The sequence below is a fragment of the Loxodonta africana genome, chromosome 1, assembly GCF_030014295.1.
Source record: "Loxodonta africana isolate mLoxAfr1 chromosome 1, mLoxAfr1.hap2, whole genome shotgun sequence".
Taxonomy (NCBI): Eukaryota; Metazoa; Chordata; class Mammalia; order Proboscidea; family Elephantidae; genus Loxodonta; species Loxodonta africana.
The window spans coordinates 85,347,599-85,356,021 of record NC_087342.1 but is presented as its reverse complement, the minus strand read 5'-3'; positions in this window follow the sequence as shown (position 1 = coordinate 85,356,021).

The window sequence follows — 8,423 nt, the reverse complement described above, 5'->3', positions numbered from 1 at the left end:
AGGCATTGCTGAAAAAGAAGAAAGTGGGACGCCTCACTCTACCTGATTTTAGAACTTATTGTATTGCCACAATAGTCAAAAGAGCCTGGAGCTAATACAACAACAGATGCATAGACCAGTGGAACAGAATCGAGAATCCAGACATAAATCCATCCACATATGAGCAGCTGATATTTGAAAGAGCCACAAAGTTAGTTAAATGGGAAAAAGACAGTCTTTTTAACAAATGGTGCTGGCATAACTGGATATCCATCTGCAAAAAAATTGAGACAAGACCCCTACCTCACACCATGCACAAAAACTAACTCAAAATGGATCAAAGACCTAAATATAAAATCTGAAATGGTAAAGATCATGGAAGAAAAAATAGGGACAATGCTAGGGGCCCTAATACATGGTATAAACAGTATAAAAAACATTACTAACGATGCGCAAACACCAGAAGAGAAATTAGAGCACTGGGATCTCCTAAAAATCACACACCTATGCTCATCCAAAGACTTCACCAAAAGAGAAAAAAGATTACTACAGATTGGGAAAAAGTTTTACCTTTGACATTTCCACTCAGCATCTGATCTCTAAAATCTACATGATAGTGCAAAAGTCAACTACAAAAGGACAAATAACCCAATTAAAAAATGGGCAAAGTATATGAACAGAAACTTCACCAAAGAAGACATTCAGACAGCTAACACATACATGAGGAAATGCACATGATCATTAGCCCTTAGAGAAATGCAAATCAAAACTACAATGAGATACCAACAAGGCTTGCATTAATCCAAAAAACACAAAAGAATAAATGTTGGAGAGGTTGTGGAGAGATGGAACACTTATACACTGCTGGTGGGAATGTAAAATGGTACAAGCAATTGGGAAACGGATTTGGTGCTTCCTTTAAAAGCTAGAAATAGAACTACCATATGATCCAGAAATCCCACTCCTTGGAATATATCCTAGAGAAACAAGAGCCTTTACATGAACAGATATATGCACACCCATGTTCACTGCAGCACTGTTTACAATAGTAAAGAGAAAGAAGCAACCAACATGCCCATCAACAGATGGATAGATAAATAAATTATGGTTTATTCACACAAAGGAATACTATGTATCAATAGAGGACAATGATAAATCCATGAAACAATTCATAACATGGAGTAATCTGGAAGGCATTATGCTGAGTGAAATTAGTCAGTTGCAAAAGGACAAATATTGTATGAAACCACTATTACAAAAACTCGAGAAATAGTTTAAACAGAGAAGAAAATATTCTTTGATGGTTATGAGAGTGAGGAGGGGAGGAGAGGTGTATTCACTAATTAAATAGAAGACAAAAACTATTTTAGGTGAAGGGAAAGACAGGAGAGGTCAGCACAACCGCACTAAACCAAAAGCAAAGAAGTTTCCTGAGTAAATTGAATGTTTTGAAGCCCAGAGTAGCAGGGGCAGGGGTCTGGGGACCACAGTCTCAGGGATCATCTAGGTCAAATGGCATAATAAAATCTATTAAGAAAACATTCTGTATCCAACTTGAGTGAGTGGTGTTTGGGGTCTTAAATGCCAGCAAGTGGCCGTCTAAGATGTATCAATTGGTCTCAAAACACCTGGAGCAAAGGAGAATGAAGAACACCAAAGACATATGGTAAAGATGAGCCCAAGAGACAGAAAGCACCACATAAATCAGAGACTACATCAGCCTGAGACCAGAAGAACTAGATGGTGCCTGGCTACAACTGATGACTGCCCTGACAGGGAACACAACAGCAGATCCCTGATGGAGCAGGAGAGCAGTGGGATGCAGACCTCAAATTCTCCTAAAAAGACCAGACTTAATGGTCTGACTGAGACTAGAAGGACCCCAGAGGTCATGGTCCCCAGACCTTCTGTTAGTCCAAGACTGGAACCATTGTCAGAGCCAACTCTTCAGACAAGGATTGGACTGGAGTATAAGCTACAAAATGATACTGGTGAGGAGTGAGCTTCTTGGCTTAAGTAGCTACATGAGACTGTGTGGGCAGCTCCTGTCTGGAGCAGGGATGAGAAAGCAGAGGCGGACAGAAGCTGACTGAATGGACATGGATAATACAGGGTGGAAAAAAGGAGTGTGCTGTCTTATTAGGGGGAGATCAAGTAGGAGTACATAACAAGGTGTATATAAAGTTTTGTATGAGAGACTGACTTGATTTGTAAACTTTCACTTAAAGCACACTAAAAAAAAAAAAAGATGGTATCTCAACCACACACAGTGGGCGTAAGGACCAGGAGTGCCACTCACACAATCTAGGCACCAATGAGAGGCACCTGAGAATTACTGGCACTGAGCACCCAAGGGCCAGCTACACTACCGCCCCCCCCCCACCACATACACAGGCTCTAGTGGACAGGGGCATGCCCTGCATCTGGGCACCTGAGGGTAGATGACAGCTGCTTGCCTTGCCCCCCACTTGGCTCTCCATTGCAATCAGAGAATTGTGCCTACTCTGAACAGCTCCACCTAATCCTGCTCACCCAGGACCGTAGGTGGGAGTCTCTGCACCACATACTTGGTAACTGATGACTAAGGCACATGTGCCCCAACCAACCAGTAAATGGCAGACACACATACAACAACTAACGTAACGACCGGAGAGAATACCCATTGTACCCTTGGCCAGGTAACAAATGAGACAGATTTCACTTCTCCAAAAATCTTCCCCTACATCTTCAGCACCCCCACATGAACAGCGAACAGACTCCTGGCTCACATACTTAGTAGCTGCTCTGACCACACGGAGACAGGAGGTGAGAGCTTCAGTGATACCAACGAGCAGAGTAGCACACGCACCTAGCCTACCTGGACATAACAAAAGAAAAATATAGGATACAGTAAACAAAAATACAACAACAACAACAAAAATAACTTACTGATGCCTCAGAGACAACAGTCAATAACAAATCACATAAAGAAGCAGGACAAGATGAATCCAGCAAGTGACCAAAATAAAGAACCAGAAAACCCCCCAGAGGAAGATAAGGCAATGAGAGTACTTGAAAAAGAATTCAAAGACTAATATACAGAACTCTCCAAGAGATGAAGAAGGAGATCAGGCAAAACACAGATCAAACCAAGGAGCACACAGAAAATGTAGTAGAAAAATTCAGGAAAACAATACAAGAACAAACTGACAGAATATACAGGCTGCTAGAAACCATACAGAAACAGCAACTAAAATCCAAAAGATTGACAATAAAATTTCAAAATTAGACAACTCGATAGAAGGTCATAGGAGCAGAATTGAGACTATGGAAATCAGGATAGTGGAATTGAAGAGAAATCCCTTGGCACCAATTTGTTTGAGGAAACCTCTGCCCCCAAAAGGACAGAAGAATGGGGAAAAAAAAAATGAAAAAAGCTTAAGAATTATGTGGGATATTATCAAGAGGAAAAACCCATGAGTGATTGGAGCGCCAGAACAGTGGGGTATAACGGAAAACACAGAGAGAATTGTTGAAGATTTTCTGGCAGGAAACTTCCCTAATATTATGAAAGACAAGAAGGTATCTATCAAGGAGCTCGGCGAAACCCATACATGGTACCCTCCAAAAGAAAGTCACCAAGACATATCGTAATCAAATTTGCCAAAACCAAAGACAAAGGAAGAATCCTGAGAGAGGCTAGGGATAAAGGAAAAATCACCTACAAAGGAGAACCAATAAGACTAAGCTCTGATTACTCAGCAGAAACTGTGCAGTCAAGAAGGCAATGGGATGACATACATAAAGCCTTGAAGGAAAAAAAATGCCAGCCAAAAATTGCCTCTCAAATACAATAGCAAAGCTAGCTCATTTCCAGATAAACGGATATTAAGGATATTTGTAAAAAACAGCTAAAAATTACATGAAATATTAAAGAGAGTCCTCCTGTTAAAGAAGAAACAACATGAGACAACAATCCAAGACCAGGACACAGGACAGATCAACCAGATACCAACCCAGACAAGAAATTCACAAAAACAAAACTAAGATAAAAGACTGAAAATAGGAAACCAGAGACATAAATTGTAAACGACAACTTCAAAACATAAAGAGGGAATAAACGGTGCAGTTGTACAACTTCCATGTGGAGAGGAAGTAAGCAATATCCAGAAATAAAAGACTGGGCTAAACTTAGAAAAATAAAGGTAAATTTCAAGGTAACCACAAAGGAGGCTAACAAACCTACCTATCAAAATAAAAATGAAGAACATAAAGACTCAGTAAACAAAATCAACAGTGATGAAAGAGATGAAAAGAAAATATATTTTAAAAAAGAAAGCACAGAAAATTAACTGGAAAAAAGAAACCATTAACATCACAAAAAAATAAAATCAAAATGACACCAGTAAATTCATACCTATCAATAATTGCACTGAATGTAAATAGACTAAATGCACCAGGAAAAAGACAAAGAGAGGCAGAATGGAAAAAAAAAAAAAATCCACAATCCATCTATATGCTGCCTACAAGAAACACACCTTAGACACAAAGATATAAACACTCTAAAACTCAAAGAATGGAAAAATATGTATCAAGCAAACGACCAAAAAAGAGCAGGAGTGGCAATATTAATCTCCAACAAAAAAGACTTTAAAGCAAAATCTACCACAAGGATAACGTAATGATTAAAGGGTCAATACACCAGGAGAACATAAGCATAAGAAATATATATGCAGTCAATGACAGTGCTTCAAAATACATATAACAAACTCTAACAGCATTGAAAAGAGAAATAGGCAGTTGCACAATAATAGTAGGATACTTCAACACACTACTTTTGGTGAAAGAACATCTAGAAAGGAAAGCAATGAAGATACAGAAGATCTAAATGCCACAATCAAACAACTCAACCTCATAGATATATACAGGACACTCCACCTCAAAGCAGCAAATTATACATTCTTTCCCAAAGCACATGAAACATTCTGCAGAATAGACCGCATTTTAGGCCACAAAACAAGCCTTAACAAAATCCAAAACATCAAAATAATGCTAAACATCTCTGATCATAATGCCATAAAATTAGAAATCATAAAAGAAACAGAAAAGAAAGTAAGTCCAATACATGGAAACTGAACAACACCTTGCTTCAAAACTACTGACTAATAGAAGAAATCAAGGATGGAATAAAGAAAAAAATTCATAGAATCAAATGAGAAGGAAAATGCATTTTACCAAAGCTTTTGGGACACAGCAAAAGCAATGTTTAAAAGTCAGTTTACAGCAATAAATACTCACATCAAAAAAGAAAAAAGGGCCAAAATCAAAACATTAACTTTGCAACTTGAACAAACAGAAAGAGAGCATCAAAAGAAGCCCTTAGGCACCAAAAGAATGGAAACAATAAAGATTAAAGCAGAAAGAGATGAAATAGAGAATAGAAAAACAACTGAAAGAATCAGCAAGGCCAAAAGCTGGTTCTTTGAAAAGATCAACAAAATAGAAAAAACACTGACCAAATTGACAAAAGAAAAACAGGAGAGGTAGCAAACAATCCAAATAAGAAATGAGATGGGTGAAATCACAATGGACCTAAATGAAAGAAAAAGGATCATAAGAGAATACTATGAAAAATTGTACTCCAACAAATTTGAGGAAAATGGACAAATTTCTAGAAACACACTACCTGTCTAAACTAACACAAACTGTGGTAGAAAAACTAAATAAAAAAAGAAATCATAGTAAAAGAAGAGATTGAAGAGGTAATAAATAAATAAATAAAAACTGTCAACTAATAAAAGCCCTGGCCCCAGCACCTTTGCTGGAGAATTCTGCCAAACTTTCAGTGAAGAACTAACACCAATACTGCTCAGTTATTGCAAAGCATACAAAACAAAGGAATATTCCTGAACTCTTTCTATGAAGCCAGCATAACCCTGAAACCAAAGCCAAACAAAGACTTCACAAAAAAGGAAAAAAACTACAGACTAATATCCCTCGTGAATATTGATGTAAAAATTCTCAACAAAACTCTGGCCAATAGAATTCAACAGCATACTAAAAAAGTAACACATCATGACCAAGTGGGATTCATACCAGGTATGCAGGGATGGTTCAACATTAGAAAATTAATCAATGTAATGCACTACATAAATAAAAGAACATCGTGATCTTCTCAATCGACACAGAAAGGGCATTTGACAAAATCTAACAAATACAAAACCAACAACCAACATCATTCTAAACAGAGCGAGACTGAAAATATTCCCCTTGAGAATGGAAACCAGACAAGGATGCCCTTTGTCACCACTCTTATTCAGCATTGTGCTGGTTGTCCTAGCTGGAGCAATAACACAAGAAAAAGAAATCAAGGGCCATAGAAGGCACAGACACATCCAAACTTCCTGCAGACTGAGTTATTGGACCGAGGGCTGGGGACCTTGGTCTTGGGGGACATCTAGCTCAATTGGCGTAACCTAGTTTATAATGAAAATGTTCTATGTCCTACCGTGGTGAGCAGTGTGTGGGGTCTTAAAAGCCTTTAAGTGGCCATCTGAGATATATCTCATCCTGGCTGGAGCAAAAGAGAATGAAGAAAGCCAGAGAAACCACAGAAAGCTTAGTCCGTTGGACTAACGGACCACAACTACCACAGCCTCTGTCATGCTGAGTCCCAAGCAGGTAGATGGTGCTTGGTTACCACCACCGACTGCTCTGACAGGGATCACAATAGAGGGTCCCAAACAGAGTGATGGAAAAATGTAGAACGAAATTCAAATTCACACACACACACACACAAAAGACCAGACTTGTTGGTCTGACAGAGACTAGAGAAACCCCAAGAGTACGGACCACCGACGTGCTTTTAACTCAGTAATGAAGTCATTCCTGAGGTTTACCCTTCAGCCAAAGGTCAAACAGATCTATAGGGCCAACAATAACACATGTGAGGAACGTGCTTCATGGCTCAATCGTGCACGCAAGACCAAATGGACACACCAGCCCAAAAGCAAAGACAAGAAGTCAAGAAGGGGCAGGAAAACTGGACGAATGGAACCCGGGGCAAAGAAGGGGAGAGTTTTAACACATCAAGGGGTTGGCAACTCTCTTAGCTATCTAGTGCCGCTGTAACAGAAATACCAGAAGTGATGGCTTTAACAAAAAGAAATTTATTTCTTCACAGTAAAGTAGGCTGAAAGTACAAATTCAGGGTGCCAGCTCCAGGGGAAAACTTTCTTTCTCTGTTGGCTCTGGGGGCAGGTCTTTGAAATCAATCTTCTGCTGGTCTAGGAGCATGGACGCCAGGGTCCAAAGGACATACTTTGCTTCCAGCTCTGGTAGGAGACTCCCCTGTCTCTCCGCTTCCCTCTTTCTTTTATATCTCAAAAGAAATTTACTCAAGGTACAACCTAATCTTGTAGATTGAGTCCTGCCTCATTACCATAACTGCCTCTGATCTTGCCTCATTATCATCACAGAGGGAGGATTTACACCACGCAGTAAAATCATATCAGATGACAAAATGGTGGAGAATTAGACAATACTGGGAATCATGGCCTGGCCAAGCTGATACACATTTTTGTGGGACACAATTTAATCCATAACACAGGCTAAAACCATACAGAATAAATAGTAAAAGATATCTCTTATGTATGGAGGGGATTTGGGGGAACTTACCAAAATAAGACAGTGCTGGAGTACAGGCTCATACTCGAATCCAAGAGAGATACTGACGTCAGCATATCATGAATCTGATTAATTAAATTACCTTTATGCTGTTTCCTCTCTGTGTTATAGATAAAAATGGAGTACTATAGGAAACCCTGATGGTGTAGTGGTTAAGTGCTGTGGCTGTGAACCAAAAGATCAGCAGTTCAAATCCAAATCCTTGGAAACTCTATGGGGAGTCGCTATGAGTTGGAATCGACTCGAAAGCAATGGGTTTGGTGTTGGTTATACATATAAACAAAGTCACAGACCTTTTACATGTTTGTTTAAAAATTACATGATATAATTAGAAGACATGACCAAACTACATAAGCTAACTGCTAAATTACTTAGTACTAATTATATGTGCTTTTTTTTTTTTTTAATTATATGTGCAAGGTTTCTTCAGGAAAGTAAGGGATCAATTTGATTTGGAGCAAAGGAAAACAGTCATAAAAGTAGATGGAATTTTAATCAAAGATTAAGGATTCTCTAAGATTTTAATTTAGCAGACAAGATCCAGGTAAAAAAGAAGAGTGTAGCATAGGTACAGAGGTTAAAAAAAAAAAAATTAAGCGTGGCTACAAAGAGTATAAGTAAATAGCCTCATGAAATAAAAGTGAGTTGGTAAATGCAGATCAAATTAAATCCTTAAATGAGTGTGTATGGAATGCCTACCGTGTGGGAGGCAGAGTGAAAAACCACTTCATGTGTTTGAATCTTACATGGTCAACATGTGGGCATTACTGTTTTGTTTT